At 34.9% G+C, this 25,599-nt stretch overlaps 1 protein-coding gene across 2 annotated transcripts in view; it reads right to left on the bottom strand.

Annotated features, from left to right (window-relative positions):
* LOC5575840 (bone morphogenetic protein receptor type-1B) overlaps positions 1-25,599 on the bottom strand; it is a 582,449-nt gene that overhangs the window by 318,848 nt on the left and 238,002 nt on the right. The window lies entirely within an intron of this gene.

Raw genomic sequence — 25,599 nt, 5'->3', positions numbered from 1 at the left:
GATATATCCTTTATGAAGAATATTTCTGGTTAAATTTCATGAAAATTCTCGTAACAATCAATGAATGAGCTTCCGATCAAATGTTCAGAGCGATTCGCGAAAAAATGGTGTATTGCTGATGACTCGCTGAAGAATTTCGAAGTATTTTAAAGAACAAAGTCTAGAAGCATCCTTGGAGTAATTGTTGAATACATTCTTAAAGGAACTTCAGAAAAAAGATAGCTATAAGAACCTTAGTAGAAATGTCTACACAGTATTCTATTATTCTTAAAGACATCCGTTGATAAATTGTTACAAGAATTCGGATATATTTTCAACCAAGTAGTAGATCTACTTGCAAAATCATCGGCAGAAATCTTTTGAGTTCCCTGAATGATTTTTAACATAGACATTGCAAGATTCGATGCGGGCTGTTGATGAATCGTTTGAATGATTTCTGGTAAGATAAGGTTTTGAGTTATTGGCTTGTCAGTCTTACGAAGAAAACAAAACGCTACGTTTCTTTAAAATCCAACATTTCGGCCGTTTGACTTGACTTCTTCAGGGATATAAAGTTGTCGTATTGTTATTTATAAAATGTAAGATTCAATTTTGTTTGAAATGGATAAAGGTATATCTCTTGAGTTTTTGCTTCCATTGCCTGAGAATTTTGCCACAGTGATCAAATCTAATTCTCTCGGAAGGTTTCTGAAACAAGACCTGCGTGTTTTATTTCTAAGCTTAACAACTAATTCGTAACTTTTTGTTGTACCTAACTATAAAACAGTTATAAATTAGGGTTTAGCGTTGTTTTCGTTAGTGTGTAGACCGATTTCAGTTCTGTTGAGCTTGAATAGAAGGCTCGCATGTCTAGTTTCAGAATTTGGTTACTGTGGAAAGGTGCTTAGGCAATGGAAGCAGAAACTAAAGAGTTATACTTATGTTCAATCCAAATAAAACTGAATCTTACATATTATTTTTATGTATATCAACACAGTAAATAAGCAATCACATTGTAGAGAAAAGATAAAGAAACTGAATCTTTCATACTTTCCCAATTTTTGGAAACGAACATATCTGTGCTAAAAGAAACACTTAGCGACTTTAAGGAACGGCGCCACATATAAGTTACAAATCATGCATTGAAGTTAAAAAATGGCCAATTTATTTGACACCTCATCAAAAAAAAATACACTGAAATTCATTCGAGAAATTCATAGAGAAATCCCTGAAAATATCTTTAAGCCAGAAGAAATCTCTGAAATAATTTCTGATGGAAGCTCAGGATAATAATCGCAGAAATTCGTGAAGAAGTTCCGAAAAGACTAACATTCATCCCGTTGGTTAATCCTAACCAGTCTCTGGAAAAACTTCTGCTGCAATGCTGGAATCCTTCAAGAAGTTATTGAAGGAATCTAAGGAGGAATTTCAGGCAGCTGGAATTGTTTCCACTGCTAGGGTTATCTCTAGAGAAAAATATATACAGGCATCATTGAAATAATTCAGGAGTAATTCCTGAAAAAAATCCTAAATATAAATATATATTGGGAGAAACCCCCCAAAGAATTCCTGGATGAATTCCTTGAAGAATAATCGTAATGGTGGATGAAAAACTGCAGATATCCCTGCTGGATTTTTCTGATGAATTTTCGAAGGAACCCCAGAGAAATTCCGGAAGAAATTCTAGGGAGGAATTCTAGAGTATCAAAGGAGCAGCAGTTTGAGGACTTCCCAGCAGAATCTATGGAAAACATTCTAAAAGAAGTCCTCTATATATACCTGGAAGAGTATCTGGAAATATCTCCGAAGGAATGGCTGGAACAATTCCTTGAGGAATTCTTGGAAGAATACCTGGAGCAACCTCATAAGCAATCACTGGAGGAATTCCTGGATTCTAAAAAAACGAATAAAACTGTTCTATGTAACAATCCCATGAAAATTCTTAGGAATGTTACTGGAGAAATTTATTGACGAATCAACGAATTCTAAGAATCCTGCAGGATTTTCCCAAGAAATTTTTGAAGGAATTCTTAGAGGAATCCAACAAAGGGACTCTAGAGTATATAGCAGAAGTAGCTTGAAAAATTCCCGGCAGAATCCTTCTTGCACGGAAGAAAAGAAAGAAATTCTCTGAAAATGCATACTATGGAATGCATGGAAATGCAGAAGAAAGACGAAGAACTTCTAAATGAAGTCCTTTAGGAATGCCTAGTAGAATATATGGAAGAAATTTATGAAGGAATAGCTGAAACAATACTTTGAAGAATTCTTGAAAAAAATAAATACTTGGAGCATTGTCTGTAGTAATCCGGTGAGGAAATTTGTGGATGATTCTCTGGAGGAATTTCTAAATTATTTTCTGGAGGATACCCTGAAAGAATCCACGTAATATTGACTAGATTATTTTTTAAAATTATGTATTCACGCATCCTTGAATTTATTCAGGAGGAATCTTTCGGAAATTCCCTGGAGAAATCACTGAAAAAATCCCAGGAGAATTTTCGATAGAATCTCTAGTGAAATTTCTGGAGAAATTCATACAAAAATCCAACATCTGAAGAAAGAAACATGAAGAATGAAAAAAAAAAACAAAAAAAAAAGAACATCTAGGGGAAAACCTTCTGAAATACCCGAAGAATTTATTGGGAATTTCAACTTATCATCTCTGGAGGAATCGTTGGTAGAATTTCTAAAGGAATATCTTATTAAATTCACGGAGAAAACCCTAGTGCAATTTTTAGAAAAATCTTGTGTTATTCCCGGCGTAATCTCTTGCGGAACTTCTAATGAAATCTCTGATGCATTCCTGATATCATCCGTAGTGGAATCCATGGATAAATTTCTGTAATCTCTGCTGGTATTCATATAGGAATCCTTGGTGAAATTCTTGTTGGGAGTTGCAGATACAATTCCTGGATAAATCTCTGATGGAACTCCAAAAGAAATTGTTGAAGAAATTTCTGTTGGAATTTCTAGAGGAATACATAGTAGAATGGCAAAAGAAAACCATGGTGGAATTTTTGTTACAAGTAATTTCCTGGAAGAACTTGAGGAATATTTAAGGAATCTTGAAGGATTATCTGAATTTGGAAATGAACCAGCTGTGAGCTGAAAATCTCCCTCATAAAGATAATAATAATTATAGTTGTTTATAGAATTTCTGGACAATTGTCTTATATCATTCGCGGAGGAATTTCTAGTGCAAATTTAATAGAGAATTCCTGGAAGAGTTTAAAACTATTTTCATGGAGCAATTTCCAGTGGGACACTTGAAGAAATTTTTGAAGGAATTTTTTATAGAATCCGTGGTAGAAGTTTTGTTAGAATACCTGGTGATTAACGTAAGGCTTAGTTTGCAAAAGTACGAAAGGGAAATTTTTTGATTATTTAAGTTTTTTTTGCCAGAAATTGCATTTTTGTTTTCTAGAGAACTTAAGTTTATAAAGCATTTTGTTTTAATTACGAGTTGCATATATTTTTAACATGTGCAAAAATAAGTTTGTTTCAATATTAATAAAAATTGTTGCAAAGTTCTTTTCAGAGGTTTGAATGAGCAAACTCAGTTTCAACTTGAGAAACAATGTTTAGTTGGCAAAAATTTGAAAAAAAAACTGGCGTTTTTCGTTGAAAAATATTGTTTTTGTGCAGTTTTTGATGAATAACTTGGTCAACATAATTTTTTAGTGAAACGTGTTGTATCAACAGTTTAAAAACAATTATATACGCGTTAAAAGCAGGCAAAAAGATTTAGAATCGGTTGAATATTGATGAAATTGTGGTCAAACAAATATAACATTTTAAGTAAAATGAAGAAAAATTTGGAGTAAACTACTTTTAACTTAAACTAGTTTTGATTTTAGACAAATGTAATGTTCTACAAAGTTTTCATAAATTAAATTCCGAACGGAACGATGCTAAAAGTTTCAAAATTGGTTGAAAAATCAATAAGTTATGTATACTTCACTGAAGGTAATTTAACCTTGAAGTCGCTTGCGCCATATATTAACAAGTTTTTCTTTTGCCATATATTAACAAGTTTTCTCTTTTATTTATCTATTTTCTCTTTTAATTGGATTGGAATCCAGAAGAGCACGCGAATTTTTGGTTTTGAGAACTTTTGAAAAATAACCCTACTGGTGATGCTAGAGAATTTCCTGGGAGAACTTTCAGATGAATCTCTGGTGAAATTCCTAGAGGAATCTCTGAGATTCCTTTAGAAAACTCGGGTGGAATTCCTGCAGGAATTGCTAGTGGAATTCTTGAAGCAATTTTGCTATTTCTATTCTATTATCCGATAACATCATACGTTTTTTTGGTAGACGAATTTACGACTTTTTAACTTCCTAATAAAATATTGTGAATGTCGATCTGTTAAATTATACCAATATGTCATATTATCAAATTTTGCTCATTTGACTGGAAAATTGGATAGAACCTCTAACCTCTTTTATGTTTGATATGGTCTATTTTTATCTGAATAAAAATATTATATATTTAGCTGTCCAATGATGGTATACTATACAAGGTACTGAAAATGTCCATAGTTCCTTCTGAAATAGGTTCCTAGCGCTCTTGAAAAGAAAATGACAAAATTCTAAAGAAATTTTCGTAGTTTCTTTTTAGGATCTCAGAATTTTCATCTCATATCTTGAATGCCTTAGAGCGTTCCAAAGTCTCCGGAAATTACCGACCCATGATGAACAATATTTGACTGCTTCTCAATCGACCTCTAAAATCCAAATTTCTTACTCGGGTCCACCTGAATCCTCTTCCTGAACGTGCACTTGCACTTGATCTCAACACATTCACAATACGACTCTCAACTCCCCCTTTTCCCCACCCCGTCTTCCAATTCTCCGGCAGATCATTCTTCCACCGCGCAGCTCCGAAGGTGTCGACCGGTAGAATATATAACAGAAATAATGATGGAAGTAACGAGCGATCCTTCCAGCTATTCAACTCAGCCCTTGGCCATTGTGCTGCCGATTTCGTGTGCAGTTGTCTTCTCGCGCCTTTCGCGAAGTTCTTCCTTTCGCAGTTGATGATGACCATTCGCAGCACACATAGTGTCGCACAGTGGCCTATGGCTAGCCAAAACTTAAAAAATTGAAGATCTCAGAATTGCCTATTAACATGTTCATAGATTTCTATGCATTTAATGATATTTCTTCGGGATCGTGACAACTTTTATGCATTGTGATATTTTTTTTGTTTTCTATAATTTTGCACCATTTTTCCACAGGTTATCAAAAAATCCTTCTATTTTTCGATTTTCAATCAACGATCATCAATTGGTCACCTGATTTGAAGATATTCCGATGTTTCTTGGAAGACCAACACTCCTCATATTATGTTAGTTTTGCTTCCATGAAAATCAAGCAAAATTGGAAAACAATCGTTTTCAATCCCTAAATCTCCACTTTTGAGCTTTTGTCCGTCTTTTGTACAAAAACTCACCACTGTGCTCCGTATGTCCAGTCCGTCGTTCTTTCTCGATCTGATTATTTTGCAATGTATTCCTTGGCGTACGTTTTTGTCGATTTTGTTGCATTTCTGATGCTTTGCCTTCTTCTGCTCCGGGAGGAAATTCGCCTTGACGTCGAATGGAGAATTTCTTTTGTGGATTTCCTCGTTTCTTGGTTTGGTTCTTCCGTGCAATTGCTTGCACACCGGTCAGGCACGTCTCGGTCACGCGGTCGCCAAACGTCGCCATAAATGCACTTCCCCACTACTTCTGTCGGGCGTCCTCCCACGTGTCCGGTGCTCAAGGTTTGGGCATTTTGCGTCGGTATCTTTCCGCTGCTATCTGGGCATCCCGTGGCCATACGAGATGATGGCGAGGGTGGTTTCTGGCATGCTGGTTTTGCATCATCATCTGCATTTAAACAGCACTGAAGGTTGTGGCTTTTTGTGTTTGGAAAATCATAAATATTATTACTGTCATTGCCATGCGGCAATTGTGAAGAGCAGCTGGAGGATGGTAACGTAAAGAAATATCTATAGATATCCTGTGTAACTTTTAACAACGAAATGAGCTGAAGGTGTCTAAGTTCGATTTCAGGATCTTTTCGTAATGTAAATTTCCTTGACTTTCCTGGGCATAGAGTATCATCGTACCTGCCACACGATATACGAATGCGAAAACGGCACCTTTGGCAGAAATAAGCTCTCAGTTAATAACTGTGGAAGTGCTCATAAGAACACTGAGCTGAGAAGCAAGCTCTGTCCCAGTGAGGACGTTAATGCCAAAAAGAAGAAGAAACACTAAAATTACCCTTGAACAACTGGCAAAATGCTTCAGGCATCTAAAATGAATAGTTGAGTTATTATGGGACTCCAGAGAGTTATTATGGGACTGTCAGAGATTTTACTAATCATTCATAGGATTCATCACGAAACCTCATATTTTACTGAAAATCTACCATAGATCTATTAAGATGTATGCTAAAGATCTGGCCAGTAAACAACTAACCATTTCCCAATCCAATAAATTCAGTAAGAAATTCTTCGGAGATTTAGTTTTAAAATATCTTCAGCGGTAATTCCATGAATTTATCTAGATTCTTTCATGAGGAAACACTTTCGATTCTTTCAGAAATTTGTCTTTTTTTATATATTTATTAACGAGGTTTATCTCGGGACCAGCGGCTTTACTTTCCTTCCCGAAGGAAGGAAGTCGTCACTATGACTCCTTTACATCATAAGTTACTATCACTGGGGTTGGATTTGATCCCAGGTCCTAGTCGTGAGAGGCGTGTGTGCTAACAACTACACCAGATCGACTTGATCGATTGAACATTCGCTGGTTTTGTGCCCCTACCCCCGCAGAATCATTCATGCTCCTCCCTTCCCAGAAATTTTAGAGGATGATACATGTAAAAAAAATGCATGATTCTAACGTGCAGAAAAATTTATGAATTAATTGACAAATACATTTCATTCGTTTTAATATTTTGTACAATAATAGTGGCAAAACCTCGCTTGCCGTACATAGCGTCAGTGTGAATCGTGCAACAGCCGAAAGATTAACTGTCCGGCTGTCGCTGAATTGGTTACACGGCGTGTCTGGTAGAACAATATTATCACAAAAATAGGCATCGCTAAAACTTTCACCATTCGAAAATATAGGGTTTTAGCTTTCATTTGACGTATTCCTCAAAAAAATCCACCGAGGGATCCCAAAATTTTTTTTTTAATTTAAATTTTTGTTCTTTAAAGTACATTATTTTTTAATGTAATCATGATTGAAGGCAGTTTAATTTCACTCAAGTTCGATAAAAGCTTAAATTTCAAATGAAAGTTGATAGATCAAAGATATATGAAGTTGCATGTTATAATAGACAAAGTTGTCCTATGTGTTTTTCAGGATTTTATAAGTCAGAGGACACTTATTCGTTAAATGGCAATATATCAATTATAGCATATAACTGTTTCTTTTCAGAACACAATCACTTTCTTTTCGAATACAACAACTTTCTTCATTTTCGGTCTGTCATTACACACCTATTGGGACAAAGCCTGCTTCTCAGCTTAGTTATTTGGACACTTATTCATTGACTGAGAGTTTTATTTGTCAATCGTCCATCAATATGTTTGTAAGAAAACTACTCTCATTCAGTAAAATCGAATGAATTAAAACAAGTATTTATCGAGCAACGGACTCATGTTCCGTAACCGGTCGTTTGAGAACGTCGCGACCCATTGGAAGCCCACACAATAGAAACCTCAGCCAGCGCAGTTGCTGGCTAGTGTAGTGTGCTATTCCTATATCTAAAAAACAATGCGCTCTCGGGCTAGGCATTGGATATATATAGAAAGCGTTGTGTTTGGATAGGCATCTAATTCTTCCAAAAGAGGTGCACTTTGCGAAAGAGGACCACGTGATTATTGAGCTGAAATCGAATTCAGGTTAACTTCAGCGTTCATTAGTCCTCTCATGGCGTAGTGGTTAACGCGCCCCAACTAGAGATCGGGGAGTCGTGAGTTCGATTCTCACTGAGAAGACGTGTAACTTTTTCGCAAATCTTCACATCAATTTGTCCATCTAATCCAATTGCAAATTATATGTAATGTTTAGCTTTTCGGTAGTTGTTAAACTTCCACTCGGCTGGTTGGCCGTAAACCACGATTCATAATTAAAACAAGTATCTGCTGTGTAGTTTTTTCATATTTTTCCTAATCTAAATGATATACAAAAAATTCTTTATTTAGGCATTGGTTGTTAGAAAATAGGAGGCAGGATTTGAATTTTTCAGTCTGCTCAAAACTGTGTTCTCTAATTTGTTCCATAGTTGATGTCCTAATGCAAGATATCCCAGGGCAAATGGATGCTAAATATTGGCGATTCGAACAAATTATACAGAACAATTATATATCACAAATATTTTTAACATCTAACGGATCAGTCAACTTGTCATATTTGCTGATGTGCGTACGAACAGGAATATAACAAGAAAATTACTCCACTCTGCGGGGCAAGTGGGACACATACAATTTAACTTGCTAATCTTTATGAAAACCAGATCGTTGTCATAAATCGAATTACCCATATTTCATTCTGGAAACATATTCGATGTGAGTATGGTATCTTTAATAAAATACGTAATGCTTTCAAATGTTCTGTGTATGCCATGTCCCAACTCGGATCTCTCGGAAATTCTTGATGGAAGCGTTAAGTAGAGTATACTATGGTCAAACTTACTTTTTTTTAAGTTGCTTCTTGAAAATATGGTTTAAAAACTTTTCATTCCAGCAGCAATTGTGAGAATGCCCTATTATTTTTGTTATGCTTGGCAGAAAATCGCTTTCACGGTTTTAATGTTTGATTGAACAGATTCTTTTATTGCACCCACAGATTCCAGTATATTTTTGTTAAATTTTGAAATTGTATCTTGAAAACATCTAAATCATTCTTCTTCTTCTTCTTGGCATTTACGTCCTCACTGGGACAGAGCCTGCTTCTCAGCCTAGTGTTCTTATGAGCACTTCCACAGTTATTAACTGAGAGCTTTCTTTGCCAAAGTTGCCACATTTTTTTTTATTTCTTCATTAGTATCATTCCAAACATTACATTCATTCATTTCTTATATCTAGGTGTTCTGTGTTATTAGACAACACTATCTTCTTAATTTGGTAACACAAATCTATGATTTTATTAACATTTTGTTAACAACATATTACATTTCATTTGCCGTAGCAGTTCAGATTTTTTACAGGTGAGTTGATTTCACCTGCTTATAAGAGAAAAAAAACGTTCTGAATATACTTAACCTAACTTAACCTAAACATATAACGCACTAATCGTGGCAATAGAAGATTTTTTTTTTCAATTCATTTATTTAAAAGGCTCAAGCGTGCATTGCACTTAACGGAGCCAACGTTCGTTATTGTGAAATTATTACAATTTTACAATATAATAAACTAACAAAAATCAACTTTTTCTTGCTGTCTTCTTCGGACGCAGTATTTCCGTTGACGTTGATCCTGTCGCCGCAAATTTAGCCCTTCGCTCGTTCGCGTCGTGTCTATCCATCGCTGCTTGAAACGCGTTGGCTATTTTTGCTATGCCAGCATTCAGCTTTTCCTGCTTAAGTCTCCTTTGCTCCGCCTCTTCTTCTTCTTTCCGTTGCTGTTCAATTTTTTGTTGATCCATTCTTTCCTGCATACTTTGCAAAATCGCTTCTTTTTCTTCTTCCAAAATTTCCTCTTCAATTATCTCCACTTCATCCGACAACAATATCGTTCCAGATTCCACAACTCCAGCATAGGACACCAGTCCGCCATTCTTCTTTTGCTTTGTTTTCTTGTTCTTCCGCTGTGGGCAAGCATCTTTATGGTGTCCCTGTAGACCACACAGAAAGCACTTGTCTCTTAGACCCTCGTAAAAAATTCTAGCCTTCCATCCACCGATCTCAAGAGATGGGGGTATTTCCTTTTTAATCTCCAGATGCACTCCTCGAACTCCAGTGAACAAGTGGTCAAGGCCCAGACCAGTTGGAAATCTTTCTCTGACAATACTTTCCACTTTCCCATAAGCAGAAAATACCATCTCCAAATCATCATCAAGTACCTCCGGAGCGATACCAAACACGCGCACGTAGGTTATATTTCTCCCCGCAATCGACAATCGCACGTCCACAGTATTACCGTTACCGTAGGTGAATTTTATCGATTCAGGTCTCCTCAACATTTGCTCCATTGCTTCCTCTGTTTTGTATTTCATACAAAGTGCTCTCCCAGGCAGTCTGTATACTGCTTCAATTTGCATTGGGTCCGAATGCAATTGTTTCACGAACTCAGCAATTTCTTCCCATAGCGGTTGTGGAGCACCGCCGGGGAATTTGAATTGCACTGTATTGCAAACCGCGTCCATGGCAAGCAATACGCAATTTTTTTTACCAAACGTTAACCACACGGACAAAGGCCGTTCTGAACAAAGAACTGTTGGTTGGCTACGATACACCGGGAGCAAACTGCTACTGCGTCCGATGCAGACTGAAGCAGAAGAGAAACTGCAATAGAAGATTGTAACGATTTTTGCCTGAAATTATTAATTATTTTATTTGACATTTGTTCCAATGTTTCAACATTGGATATTCTATGTAACTCATTGGTACTATACCAGGGAGGAAGCTTCAGAATCTTTTTTTAAATTTTATTTTATTTAGAATTCATTCTTTGCAGAGCTTTCTTCCTGGTATTACAACAGCTGGTCCATATTGGTACAGCATACAACATGGCTGGCCTGAAAATTTGTTTGAATATCAAAAGCTTGTTCTTAAGACAAAGTTTTGATTTTCTATCAATAAGGGGATAGAGACATTTTGCATATTTGTTACATTTGGCTTGAATGCCCTCAATGTGATTTTTGAAAGTTAAATTCTTATCTAGCATGAGCCCTAGATTCTTAACTTCATCTGACCAATTTATTGGAACCCCTCTCATCGTAGTTAGAAATTGTCTCGTAGTTAGAAATTGTCTCTCCAAAAAAAATTGTTTGAAACTTATGCAAGTACGAAAAAAACGATTTCATTCTGAGAGAGAGAGGAGATATCTCACTGACAGTTAACATGTTTTATTGGCTTATTTGACTTCGTTCTTTCATTCTTGGGTTGTACACAACGGTCAGATGAACTAATTTTGGTCAGAATCATATTCGCTTCTTAATGTTCCCTACGAAAAAGGATATGAATATAAAAAAAAAACAATAGGAGTTTTCCAACACACAACTATATTTAGGTATTCTACTTTTTAAAATGTGAAAACATCGAAAAACATCTAAAAATTTTAATAAAGTTTACTTGAAATTTGACGTGTCCTTCGAATGTGCGGTTTCCCAGTGACAGGTTTCCCTTAACTTTTGGGAGCTCGCAATCTTAGCCAGCTGTCTCCTCTCTCTCTCAGGTTTAAACATTTATCTGTTCTCAATAGTATTATGAAACTTCGGAGTTCATGCAAAACATTTTCATATATGTTAGTTACAAATATTTTCAGTAAAAAATCATCCGTTTTGACAAAAATCATTGTCATCCTGCAAGAATCCTTTTAATTAATTTTGTGCAGGAAGTCCTGGATATATTTAGCTGAAAAGATTTGGAAACTAAAGAGAAACTTTAGAAATAATCTCAATCAGGAATTTTTGGATATATTTAGCTGCAATTTTTTCAATCAAGCCTTGAAAAAAGTTCTGGGAGATTTTCTGAAAGATTTGGAAACTAAAGAGAAACTTGAAAAATAATCTCAAAAACAAAATTGGGAAAACTGTCTGATGAATTTGTGGAAAGATGTGATCTTGAGGGGATCTTGAAGATGATTTAATTAATGAATTATAATTTTGAGAATTGTTAAAAATTCGGAATTCTTCAAGAGATTCTTTTGAGCAATTTGATACAGATTCTTCGAGGAATTTTTTGGTAAGATCAGAATGCTGAAAGAAGCTTCATGAAAAGATCTGCTGAATAATAACTACAAATCCCAGGAATAGTTTTTCGTGGTAATCCCAAAAGGAACTCAGTGAAAACTGGTAAAGGAGTTCATGGAAAATAAATACACTGGAAAAGTACGGAAATAATTTATGAAGAAATCCTCAACACCTGTAAAATTCGTGAAAGAATGACAATCTTTCAAGAATTCTTGCAAACTCACTACTCCACGTGAGTTCTTTGCAAAAATTGTTGAAAGAAATCTTTTTCTTGATTAGGTAAGCAATGAATATTTTCCGTAGTAAAATTTGAAATTTATAACTATCACTGATGTGCAGCGATATGAGACCAAATCACATACAACTAAAATCAATACAAATCTATGCAAACTACGAAATTTGTAAAAATCGTGATTATTGCGACCGACTTTACTTTAGCAAACTAAGAATTAGCAAGACCGCCCCTAGGCCCCTCAAGAAAAAAAAAACCTAGCAACGCCAATGGTAAACATAAGCTCTATTCCTGGATTTAGTTATCTTCAATTTATGATTCCTATTTTTGACATGGAATGTGAACTCTTCAATTGACACATTCTTACAAACAAAACATTTTCGTAATTTCATTGAAGAACATCACCCATCGCAATAGCCTAAGATGATAAATGTGACAGTGTGTAACGCCCTGAGAATACGAATTGTTGAATAATAATCATGGTTACATGACTTATTGTAATGATATCATGAAAGATGAAATTTTATGATTTCATGACATTTTGTTTATGTATCCGGCAATGATTTTTTACCGAAGTGTTGAAAACATCGAGTTCCAGTAGACTGATAAAGCTGAACATTCAAAGGATTGTGCACTTCATATATAAAAATACAATGAAATTTTTTAAAACTGAACTTTAAAAAATCCTTCGATTCAGTTAATATCCTCGAAATAAAATGTATTGCACTGGTGATGCCAGTCGACGGTTCACGATAATGTTATCTACTACATCGAATTATACCTATAACATTATTTTTTCCATGGATAGTTATTGAAATATCAATTAAGTTATCTCCAGAAAATCGTCCAAAACATTTACTACAATTGACTACATATTATTTTCTAACGACTAAAGACCAAAATTCCATCAACAATTTCTCCAGCAGTTCCACTTTCCTATTACTTACCTTCACAGATTTTGCCCAAAACTTTTCAAAGGTTTTATATTTTTCCGTAGTTTTTCTCTAGAAACTATTTCAATATTTCTACAAAGCAGACTGCCAGCCATAGCCTGAAAAACAGATGTCCTGAAATCACCATACAATTGCTTATAATAATTTCTGGGTAATTACTCATCATATCTCAAAATATCTTTGAAGAAATTCCTGGCATATATCACTTAATTGAGGAGGAGGAACTCATAGAATACAAAAGTGAGGAGTACGCTCTTTCCTAGTATGGTTATTAAACTAGAAGGAAGAAGAACCATACATTTTCAAATATGAGGGAAGAATATTGAAACGTAGCTTTCTATCTTTTCCAACCTTTGATGATCGTTTTCTCTAACAATATAAGCAAACAAGAATTCATAGATATGTAGTTCCTGCGACTCCATTCAACACATCCGGGAACGAGTCCATTTCAAGAGAACAAAAAATCTTGATCATTTCATCCATGTAAATTTTTCGACTCGAAAGCACGCTAAATCGATACCGAAATGATCGATCTTTTTTCTCGGCGCGAACACCCATACCGAATTTGATTTTAATTTTAACTGCGCTATAAACCACTCAAAACTGCGCAAATTACACTTGGAAACACCTTTTGGCTAGTTGCACGCAGATCACCACTCAAAGTCATAAAAACGGGCAGTAAGACATGGCGTGTGCGATCCAGGTCTGCCACCAAGCCAGTTCAGTCAGCCTCAGCCCCACGGCATTCCCTATCTGTAGTCTGTCATCTTGAATTTTGGTTTTATGGTCCTTTATGCACGGTACACTTTTGCGGGCTGCTGCTCGCAATGCTCCCCAATTGCTGATAGTTTGCGCGAGATTTGAGCATTTTTCTGTTCGCTTTCTGCGGAATTCACTGCAATGCGATCCCGGCGACGACGACGTCGACGGCAAGATCGACCAGCAAAAATTGTATAAATTTATTAGTTGGCAGCTCACAGGAATCACGCTCACCAAATTTATCAATTTATTGCGAATTGGCTACGACGGCACACCGGATCCAATGGGCGCTCACCTTCGGTTCTGTATTTTTTCGTGCTTAATCAATGAAGTGGAATCAGGAAATGGTGAAAAATTGGCCATTGGGAGTAAAGGATTCAGGGTAGGCAAGGCATTCATGCTGGGCGCAGTCTGCATTCGTGAAATATGGTTTCGTTGCCAAAGATGCAGAAGCGTGCTCTCGTTGCTCTGGAAAAGGTACAGAAGATAGGGCAGACAAAAATAACGAACCCTTAGCGTTCGTGGATTGCGCGATACGATCGCCAGTGAAAACTTGGCCAATGCAATGGAATGGGCCATGACGATGCAATTGAACATTATTATTTCTGCTCGGTCGATGCTGGTCAATTATACGGGAAGCAATCGATTTCACAGAAAATAATCATAAGTTCTCGTATTGCTGAGTTGGATGGTTGGACGTGTCATTAGTCACAGTTGCTTATTACATGAAGAATGTTTTCAAGATAACGATTAAGGATTTCTGCCGAAGCAGGGATAGGCCTTAAGCTCCCGATTTCTTTTTTTTTTTTCATTTATAATGAGGCTAATTCAAATGCTTTCAAAAGTCAATTCTTTTCTTGAATTTTCAGATCGCAAAATATATAAACTCACACGTATCGTAGTTATCGTACTGTAAACACTTGTACCATATGGTAATTCTAGAACAATTCCTTAGAATTTGCTTCTAGTGTTGAATTTATCCTTGCACCCAAAAGTTGAAACCGTCATTATAGGCGTTTTCTGCGTCTATTGATGGCGGAAAAGTGTTCTTCTGAGCGACATGACGTTTTTGAGCGTCTATTGATAGGCAGATAATCCGGTCATTGAGTCGAGCAGTTTTTGCGGTACAAATGGGGAAGTACAACTTGATATGCTTTTTGCACCACGCATACCAACAAGCGGGTTTAGTGCTGTGGTATAGTATTTGGTTCTCACACTCATGACCATGGATCGATCCTGGTTGATGTCGCATGTGTATTTTTTTTCATGTGCGTGCATCACCAACACATGTATTAAAAAATAAAACTTCCACACATATGCCTCTTTTAAGTGCATGTATTGGAAATATGGAGATACGCATAAAACCGAGAGGGTGCAAACCAGATTCGAACCATAATCATCGGATCAACTAGCACACTGTGTATCTACTGCTCCAAACTTACTACTGAAGTGAAGAGTAACCAAAGTTGATGTGGTTTTACGTTTCATATGCATGATTGCTCATGTTGTTGATAAACATGTGAACATGTGTTATCCCCAGCAAAATAAAGATATACAGTCAAGTCTCCTTTAAAGCGTTAATCATCGTATGTTGAACAAGTTTAATGTATATTCATAATAATTTATCACCTACCAGAGTAGCCACATTCTCTATTGTAGCACTTACTTAAGGACTGATCATTTTATAAAGTGGACACCTTGTGCAAGCTATATCTTTATAATATATCAATAGAATCGTAATCGGTTTTCTGTATACAGTATCGTTAGACTATTATATTATTGCACGATGGTGTTATAACAAAAAAGCCATCAAAATAAATATAATTCACACGAATAAGGAACAATGTTTAGAATGGTCAAAGATTGGTAGGTCTGGAGCCAAGTATAATAGTTGAGTATACCAAAACACAATTCATTCATAAAAATTCGGATTTTTGGTATGTGAAAAATATTGTTTAAGTTTGAAGAACATCTTTTCTAGGAAGTTTTTGTCGAAACTTCTTTGTTCTTCTTTGTAAGATCTTATATTTCCATATAAGAGGAAAATAATAGTATTACGATGCACAGAAAACCGATTATGATTTCATTGATAAACTAGCTAACCCAGCGTGGCTAGTCACGTTCCATAAGAATTTTCAAGCAAAAACCTCTTTCAAAGATTAATAATGTTTATGTTCAATTGCAAAATGATAACATGGACAGAGAAATTTCTTTGTTGATTAATATGCCATTGGTGTATGAATAATAAGCTGAGACACGCATGATATTTATGAACGCAAAATCGCCCAAATTTATGCTCTAACCATACTCCATTGTTGTAGTGCCGTTGTTCTGATCTGAAATAATTACAGCCTTAAATGCTGTTGTGAAATATTTCAAAAGTTCCAGAAGCTTCTATAAATTAGAGAGAAGAATCTGACTGAAAATTCTAGAATATTCTATTGAATCCCGATTAACCAGTGCTACAATTTCTGTATAGATCTTTGTGCTGCGATGGCGATCGTCAACGATATACAACGAATCGAATTGTAATTAGGGGACTATCGACTAATGAATATATCGAGTCATCGAACAGGAATGCTTTGGAAAGCTCTTTTAGGGGACCATTATAGTTACCATAAAAAAATATTTTTATTTTGCCTTCATAAGTCGATATCGAACCATGGAACATCGACTCAAGAAGGTTGTGTAAATAAAAAAAACTAGAATATTCGGCCCACAATCATGTTTATCTTTCCTTTGCAAATATCTTATTTGTTTTTGAACCTTATATTGAAATGACGAAACCCGTAATGAATCACATTTTCAACTTGCATCGGAATTTAAGTGCGGTCGAACAGCATAAAGTTGGTTTGTTTACATTTTGATTACCGTCCAAGTTCATAAAACCAGAAAACTACAATGATAAAAAGATCGTGACTTTTTTACGAATTAGGAAGGACAAAGCTCCGGAAAACTCTAGAACACCCTATGCAATAGCTGTTATAGTGCTCCACAATTTGCAATAGGGTCCTAAAATGGTTAATTAAATCTTGTTTTCATTTAATATCACGAAAGATCATATTACTGCAACTACTTTAGCAATTTTTCTCGCTCAAATAACGGATATATCATATTTAAACTTTAATTTCAAAATTGGATCCATAAATGAACCTTGACACTTGAGATCATGTTTGACGTTCGCTTAGTCGACAAAAATATCACAGGGGTTTTAATTTTAACACTGGGGTCGTTGCTATCTGACATTTCGGAAGGGACACGGAAAACAAAATACACCCGATATTTGAGTTCAAATCAAGGAGTGTGACAAAATCTATAAAAACATGAAAAAATGTTTTTTGTACTTAAACAAATGAAAAACATTAAAAAATTGAGTAAACATGTGTTTTTGGCCTGAACGTAAGCGTTTGGCACTAAAATTGGGACAGGGCTTTAGGACCCTATTGTAATGTTGTTACATTCAAATGGACTTTTGCAGTGCTCTTAATTTGACTGTTGTTGTGCTCTTAAATTGCTGTTGTATGCTGCTCAATGAAACCTTTCAAAGCGTTACTGACAGACAGAAAACTCTGGGATTTTATATACATGATAAAAAAGATATAGCATAAACAAGGTGTCCTATTTATAAAATGAATAGTCTTTAAAACATGAAAACTCTGTGGAATCTTTTGCTGGTGCTATTCAAAGAAAACAAGATCACGGTTCTACTTTCACATTGATTAAAAAATATCGATCCAATGCTGATGAATGCTACCCAGAATGAGCCGATTATAAGAAACCGTGCCCCATATATGGGATTAAATTTCAACCATGGTTTTAGTATAAAAGTAAAAGAGTTTTCTATAGATGAATCGATCATTTTGACTCAAGAACAACTTCTGCAAATTGGCTATTAGTTTTTGCAAGCAATTTATTTTAAGAATTATTGTACCGATATGTTGATTTTAGAACAGAACGTTCAGTGGGGAGATTGTAGTAAACCGTTTGGAGAAGTCAAGAGAACATATATACTGATTTTTTTTATCATGAAAAATATGAAAACAAAATTTCATTTTTATATAACGCAAAAATCTTTTTTTTATCATTTTTAATTTTGACTATCTATGAATTGTGATAAGATTTAATTGTTCAGGACAAAATTTCAGAGACATTTTCGATAAGAAAGTTTTTCTAAGAACAACTTATGCTGTCCATAAAGGCCCATATTGAAAAAAGTAGGCACTGAGAAAATAGCGCTCAACTTGAAGTTTTTCTTTCATACAAATGTTTATAATTTTCTATTAGGGGCCGTCCATAAATAACGTAGCATTTTTCAATGATTTTTTACACCCCCCTTCCCTCTCGTACCATTTCGTCACTAATGCTGATACTTCCCCTTGGAAAATACGTAGCATATCAAGCACCCCCCCCCCCTTCTTCTTCTTCTTCTTCTTCTTCTTCTTCTTCTTCTTCTTCTTGGAATTGACGTCCTCACTGGGACAGAGCCTGCTTCTCAGCTTAGTGTTCTTATGAGCACTCCCACAGTTATTAACTGAGAGCTTTCTATGCCAAAGTTGCCATTTTCGCATTCGTATATCGTGTGGCAGGTACGATGATACTCTATGCCCAGGGAAGTCGAGAAAATTTCCAACCCGAAAAGATCCTGGACCGACCGGGAATCGATCCCAGACACCTTCAGCATGGCTTTGCTTTGTAGCCGCGGACTCTAACCACTCGGCTAAGGAAGGCCCCCTCGAAAGTAATTTGGAAAACAGTTTCAAATAAACACAGTTCCTGTTACATAATTTTGGTATCTAGTTTCATATAGGCTAAATTGTATTACTTTTGCTGTTGTCACCAAGCTAAACAAGTTTACTATAGAAAATGTGAAAAAAAAAATTGATTGGATTGATGAAGCTCGTTATTGTTGAGTTAGGGTACAATATATTTTTAGTTTATTTTTAGTTAGAACAAAAATTTCGTTATTAAAGGATTGTTTTTTTTTTTAAATTATTCTTTGTTAGGAAATAGATTTCAATGAAAATGAACAATACAATATATTAATTCGAAATGAATTACTATCCAAATTCAAATCCATTTGGCAATCAGTGGCCAGATATAGAAAAGATTACACTTGATATATTTGGAATGTTTAGAAAATTTTAGCGATTATTATACAAATTATTTATCTCTATTAATATTTCAGCTGAACTTCATTATCTTTCTTCATAATAAAATAAACCTACACAACCTAAAATGAAACAGTTAAATAATAAAAAATTATCAAATTACCAAGTTATCAATAAAATTGAATGATAGGACAATTTCGATATCACTCGAATCTGTTGTCCTCATTAATATTCAGGCTATTCCATCAAGAGCATTGATACATCAAAACAAATCGATGAGTTGATTGAGTGAGATCTCCTGCAACATTGAATGCATAATACACGGTATAAATATCTTGTTTCATGTAATATTTACCGAAAAGAGCATATTTTATTGTCTTGAAAACGGCTGACTTTATGACTTGTTAACAAATGAGAAAACAATGTACTCCAAGTAGTTAAAGCATTGATTTTTAATTTATCTATTAAACTTTGATTTTGTTTATTTATAAATTTATCAATTAAGACACGAATATAATATAATATTTACATAACCATTTAAAGCTTTGAAAAATCTGTTTGATTGCATTTATCAAGAAAATCTAAAATTTCTCAGATTTCTTTTCAATCTTGATGAATGTTTTGAAGCTGAATCATCATTTTTTAAACCAAGTCAAACAAAACAGAGGACAGAGCCTGCATCTCAGTGTTCTTATGAGCACTTCCACAGTTATTAACTGAAAGCTTACTGTACCAATGACCATTTTTGCTTGCGTATATCGTGTGGCAGGAACGAAGATACTCTATGCTCTGGGAAGTCGAGAAAATTTCCAACCCGAAAAGATCCTCGACCGGTGGGATTCGAACCCACGACCCTCAGCTTGATCATGCTGAATAGCTCCGCGTTTACCACTACGGCTATATGGGCCCCGTAAAGATCCCCCTCCCCCCTAAATAGCTACGTCATTTATGGATGACCCCTTACATTTCTTCCTGACATATTTAACACAACCGCATAGCTTACTAATTTTGCTTCTAATGATCAGCAAAAAATAATAAACTTGAACACAATTCACGTTTGCAGCTGAAATTTAAATTAAAAGTTCATATGGAGACTGGTATGCCTTTATTTTTCAATATGGGACTGCACCAACTTCATATTTTCCAATACATTTTCAAACAATGTGTGTTTATTTTTATATGCATAATAAAATGCAGATTAAAATAAGTTTTATTGCACTCATTCGATAACTGTCAAGCAATGATACATAGTTTTGACACATGAATGCTCTAAAGCATGACTTTAAATCGACAATATGTTGAGCATTATTATTATAAGTAAATTTTCTGGGATGTAGAAAAAATATTGTTCGGAAAAGATCTTCACGAGTTTTATATAGTTATGCGGCTTGGCAAACCTCTGAACGAACACCAACACCAAAAAATCCACTTAAGGGTTGAAGAAATCATTTCGTGACGCGTTCACCATTATTTTGCGATTATGTTGTGCACATAAGTTTTTTTGAGAATTATTATTTATGTATATCAATTCCAAAAATATGGAAAATCTGGCTTTGGTGTAAAATGTTGAGTGCGATAATTAAACCTTATTGTAATTTCTGTAAATTCCAGTTAGGTACTATTGCATCTTCTTTACAAAAAAAAATATAACGGTAAATGTAAATGACTGCTAATAAGAGCGGTTTTAAATTTAAAAAAAGTTTGAAATTCCAATCCCCATATCTTTCTTAGGGGTCGTCCATAAACCACGTGAACATTTTTCCTGACATTTCAGTCACCTCCTCCCCCCTCGTGCTTTTGTGTGGTTTTGACGAATAACCCCCCGCTCGCCCAATGATCATGTGTTTCATTTGTTCATGAATGAAACAGAAATTTGAAAAATGGGAGAAGAGATATTTATGAATTGGTTTGCTATTACTAAGCGAAATGTGAGATTATAGTGTGACAATGCGACTAATAGGAGACCAAAATGTAAATAAATGAAAAGTAAATCAATCAGCAAACGTCAACGATAAAATTCTGCTTATAAAGCGCCCGACTGTTATAGTCAAGTGTGTTTATTTGTTTCTCCCTAATATATTACCCAATCCAACACGCACGGCATGAAATTCTATTTCCACTGCAAATGTATAAGTCATTGCCGATAATATAGATATACAAACATATAGATTTTGACTCTGGTATAAGTAAGAAATTCCCGCAGCACCGCGTTGGTACTTTAAATATATTTCTAGAGAGATTCGCGATAAGGGCCTATCTGACAAATCAATAACAATGAGAAGATAATCAATGAAATTCTCATGTACAATTTTAAATCCCAATTGGAGAAAATATACTCAAACTTTAACCTTTTCACCTTAATACACATTTCATAAACCTAGTTTCAAAATCCTCATCAATACCACACACATCTCCTACAATTCCTCTAGCTATTTCGTACTCAAAAAATCTTTAAAGGTTTCGCCCAAAACGTACTCGAGAATGCCAGTATCGCCCAATGTTATGAGCCTATAATCGATATTATTTTCAGTGTCGCCTGTCACTTTTGCGCCGTGTTTACATTCTGGTTTCAATTAAGCCCGCCATGTACGCCTTGTTTATTTTTTGTTTGCAGTGTCGCCTTTTACTCTCGCCGTGTTTTGATTTAGATTTCAGATGCGCCCACCACTTTGATACACAAAAACACAGGCGTAATCAATGAAGTGTGTGGTTTTGCATGACGTGAAGTTTCGCCTTCTACAAATTTGCGTTTTTTGAATAGTTAAATTATCGATAGGGGAAAAGTTCAAGTGCAGTGAATAGACAAATCAAGCCACAATTTCAACGCTATACTTTCTTAAAGTGTGTACATTTTGTCAGTTTCGCCTGATTCGCGAATCTTTCTAGATTTATAGAACATATCATCTCACCCCTTCTCGCACTTGGCTGTCCAAAGGGTGTTGTATTTTGCTCCTCTTGCAGGTTGTCCTCCGTGACAAGATGGTTCCATGTTGTGTGATGTAGAGAACCCCACACATGAGAATTTGTGATAGGTGAGTGGTGTGGGTTTATGTTTAAGGATCCGAAGGTTGCGGTTTCGAATCCAGTTACTGTTATTATTTTTTTGTTTTTCATATTTTGGTGTCTAAGGCAAATTTCTTGTGGCAGATCCTTGGGGCAATCGGGTATATGGGGTAGCTAACAAGGGAAGGTCACGATGTTTTTGTTGGATTCAACATGTCGAAATATGTGAAACCCCAAAGCCTTTCGGGTGAAGAGCCAGGGAGATGTAGTATGTTGTTAACAAAATGTTAATAAAATCTTAAATTTGTTTTACCAAATTAGGATGATAGAAGAAATGAATGTAATGTTTGGAATGATACTAATAAATAGATCTTTGTGCTGCGATGGCGATCGTCAACGATATACAACGAATCGAATTGTAAATAGGGGACTATCGACTAATGAATATATCGAGTCATCGAACAGGAATGCTTTGGAAAGCTCTTTTAGGGGACCATTATAGTTACCATAAAAAAATATTTTTATTTTGCCTTCATAAGTCGATATCGAACCATGGAACATCGACTCAAGAAGGTTGTGTAAATAAAAAAAACTAGAATATTCGGCCCACAATCATGTTTATCTTTCCTTTGCAAATATCTTATTTGTTTTTGAACCTTATATTGAAATGACGAAACCCGTAATGAATCACATTTTCAACTTGCATCGGAATTTAAGTGCGGTCGAACAGCATAAAGTTGGTTTGTTTACATTTTGATTACCGTCCAAGTTCATAAAACCAGAAAACTACAATGATAAAAAGATCGTGACTTTTTTACGAATTAGGAAGGACAAAGCTCCGGAAAACTCTAGAACACCCTATGCAATAGCTGTTATAGTGCTCCACAATTTGCAATAGGGTCCTAAAATGGTTAATTAAATCTTGTTTTCATTTAATATCACGAAAGATCATATTACTGCAACTACTTTAGCAATTTTTCTCGCTCAAATAACGGATATATCATATTTAAACTTTAATTTCAAAATTGGATCCATAAATGAACCTTGACACTTGAGATCATGTTTGACGTTCGCTTAGTCGACAAAAATATCACAGGGGTTTTAATTTTAACACTGGGGTCGTTGCTATCTGACATTTCGGAAGGGACACGGAAAACAAAATACACCCGATATTTGAGTTCAAATCAAGGAGTGTGACAAAATCTATAAAAACATGAAAAAATGTTTTTTGTACTTAAACAAATGAAAAACATTAAAAAATTGAGTAAACATGTGTTTTTGGCCTGAACGTAAGCGTTTGGCACTAAAATTGGGACAGGGCTTTAGGACCCTATTGTAATGTTGTTACATTCAAATGGACTTTTGCAGTGCTCTTAATTTGACTGTTGTTGTGCTCTTAAATTGCTGTTGTATGCTGCTCAATGAAACCTTTCAAAGCGTTACTGACAGACAGAAAACTCTGGGATTTTATATACATGATAAAAAAGATATAGCATAAACAAGGTGTCCTATTTATAAAATGAATAGTCTTTAAAACATGAAAACTCTGTGGAATCTTTTGCTGGTGCTATTCAAAGAAAACAAGATCACGGTTCTACTTTCACATTGATTAAAAAATATCGATCCAATGCTGATGAATGCTACCCAGAATGAGCCGATTATAAGAAACCGTGCCCCATATATGGGATTAAATTTCAACCATGGTTTTAGTATAAAAGTAAAAGAGTTTTCTATAGATGAATCGATCATTTTGACTCAAGAACAACTTCTGCAAATTGGCTATTAGTTTTTGCAAGCAATTTATTTTAAGAATTATTGTACCGATATGTTGATTTTAGAACAGAACGTTCAGTGGGGAGATTGTAGTAAACCGTTTGGAGAAGTCAAGAGAACATATATACTGATTTTTTTTATCATGAAAAATATGAAAACAAAATTTCATTTTTATATAACGCAAAAATCTTTTTTTTATCATTTTTAATTTTGACTATCTATGAATTGTGATAAGATTTAATTGTTCAGGACAAAATTTCAGAGACATTTTCGATAAGAAAGTTTTTCTAAGAACAACTTATGCTGTCCATAAAGGCCCATATTGAAAAAAGTAGGCACTGAGAAAATAGCGCTCAAACTTTGAAGTTTTTCTTTCATACAAATGTTTATAATTTTCTATTAGGGGCCGTCCATAAATAACGTAGCATTTTTCAATGATTTTTTACACCCCCCTTCCCTCTCGTACCATTTCGTCACTAATGCTGATACTTCCCCTTGGAAAATACGTAGCATATCAAGCACCCCCCCCCCCTTCTTCTTCTTCTTCTTCTTCTTCTTCTTCTTCTTGGAATTGACGTCCTCACTGGGACAGAGCCTGCTTCTCAGCTTAGTGTTCTTATGAGCACTCCCACAGTTATTAACTGAGAGCTTTCTATGCCAAAGTTGCCATTTTCGCATTCGTATATCGTGTGGCAGGTACGATGATACTCTATGCCCAGGGAAGTCGAGAAAATTTCCAACCCGAAAAGATCCTGGACCGACCGGGAATCGATCCCAGACACCTTCAGCATGGCTTTGCTTTGTAGCCGCGGACTCTAACCACTCGGCTAAGGAAGGCCCCCTCGAAAGTAATTTGGAAAACAGTTTCAAATAAACACAGTTCCTGTTACATAATTTTGGTATCTAGTTTCATATAGGCTAAATTGTATTACTTTTGCTGTTGTCACCAAGCTAAACAAGTTTACTATAGAAAATGTGAAAAAAAAATTGATTGGATTGATGAAGCTCGTTATTGTTGAGTTAGGGTACAATATATTTTTAGTTTATTTTTAGTTAGAACAAAAATTTCGTTATTAAAGGATTGTTTTTTTTTTAAATTATTCTTTGTTAGGAAATAGATTTCAATGAAAATGAACAATACAATATATTAATTCGAAATGAATTACTATCCAAATTCAAATCCATTTGGCAATCAGTGGCCAGATATAGAAAAGATTACACTTGATATATTTGGAATGTTTAGAAAATTTTAGCGATTATTATACAAATTATTTATCTCTATTAATATTTCAGCTGAACTTCATTATCTTTCTTCATAATAAAATAAACCTACACAACCTAAAATGAAACAGTTAAATAATAAAAAATTATCAAATTACCAAGTTATCAATAAAATTGAATGATAGGACAATTTCGATATCACTCGAATCTGTTGTCCTCATTAATATTCAGGCTATTCCATCAAGAGCATTGATACATCAAAACAAATCGATGAGTTGATTGAGTGAGATCTCCTGCAACATTGAATGCATAATACACGGTATAAATATCTTGTTTCATGTAATATTTGCCGAAAAGAGCATATTTTATTGTCTTGAAAACGGCTGACTTTATGACTTGTTAACAAATGAGAAAACAATGTACTCCAAGTAGTTAAAGCATTGATTTTTAATTTATCTATTAAACTTTGATTTTGTTTATTTATAAATTTATCAATTAAGACACGAATATAATATAATATTTACATAACCATTTAAAGCTTTGAAAAATCTGTTTGATTGCATTTATCAAGAAAATCTAAAATTTCTCAGATTTCTTTTCAATCTTGATGAATGTTTTGAAGCTGAATCATCATTTTTTAAACCAAGTCAA

Source organism: Aedes aegypti, chromosome 2, assembly GCF_002204515.2.
Source record: "Aedes aegypti strain LVP_AGWG chromosome 2, AaegL5.0 Primary Assembly, whole genome shotgun sequence".
Lineage (NCBI taxonomy): Eukaryota > Metazoa > Arthropoda > Insecta > Diptera > Culicidae > Aedes > Aedes aegypti.
The sequence above is the reverse complement of the archived record's forward strand: the minus strand, read 5'-3'. Positions and strand labels throughout refer to the sequence as shown.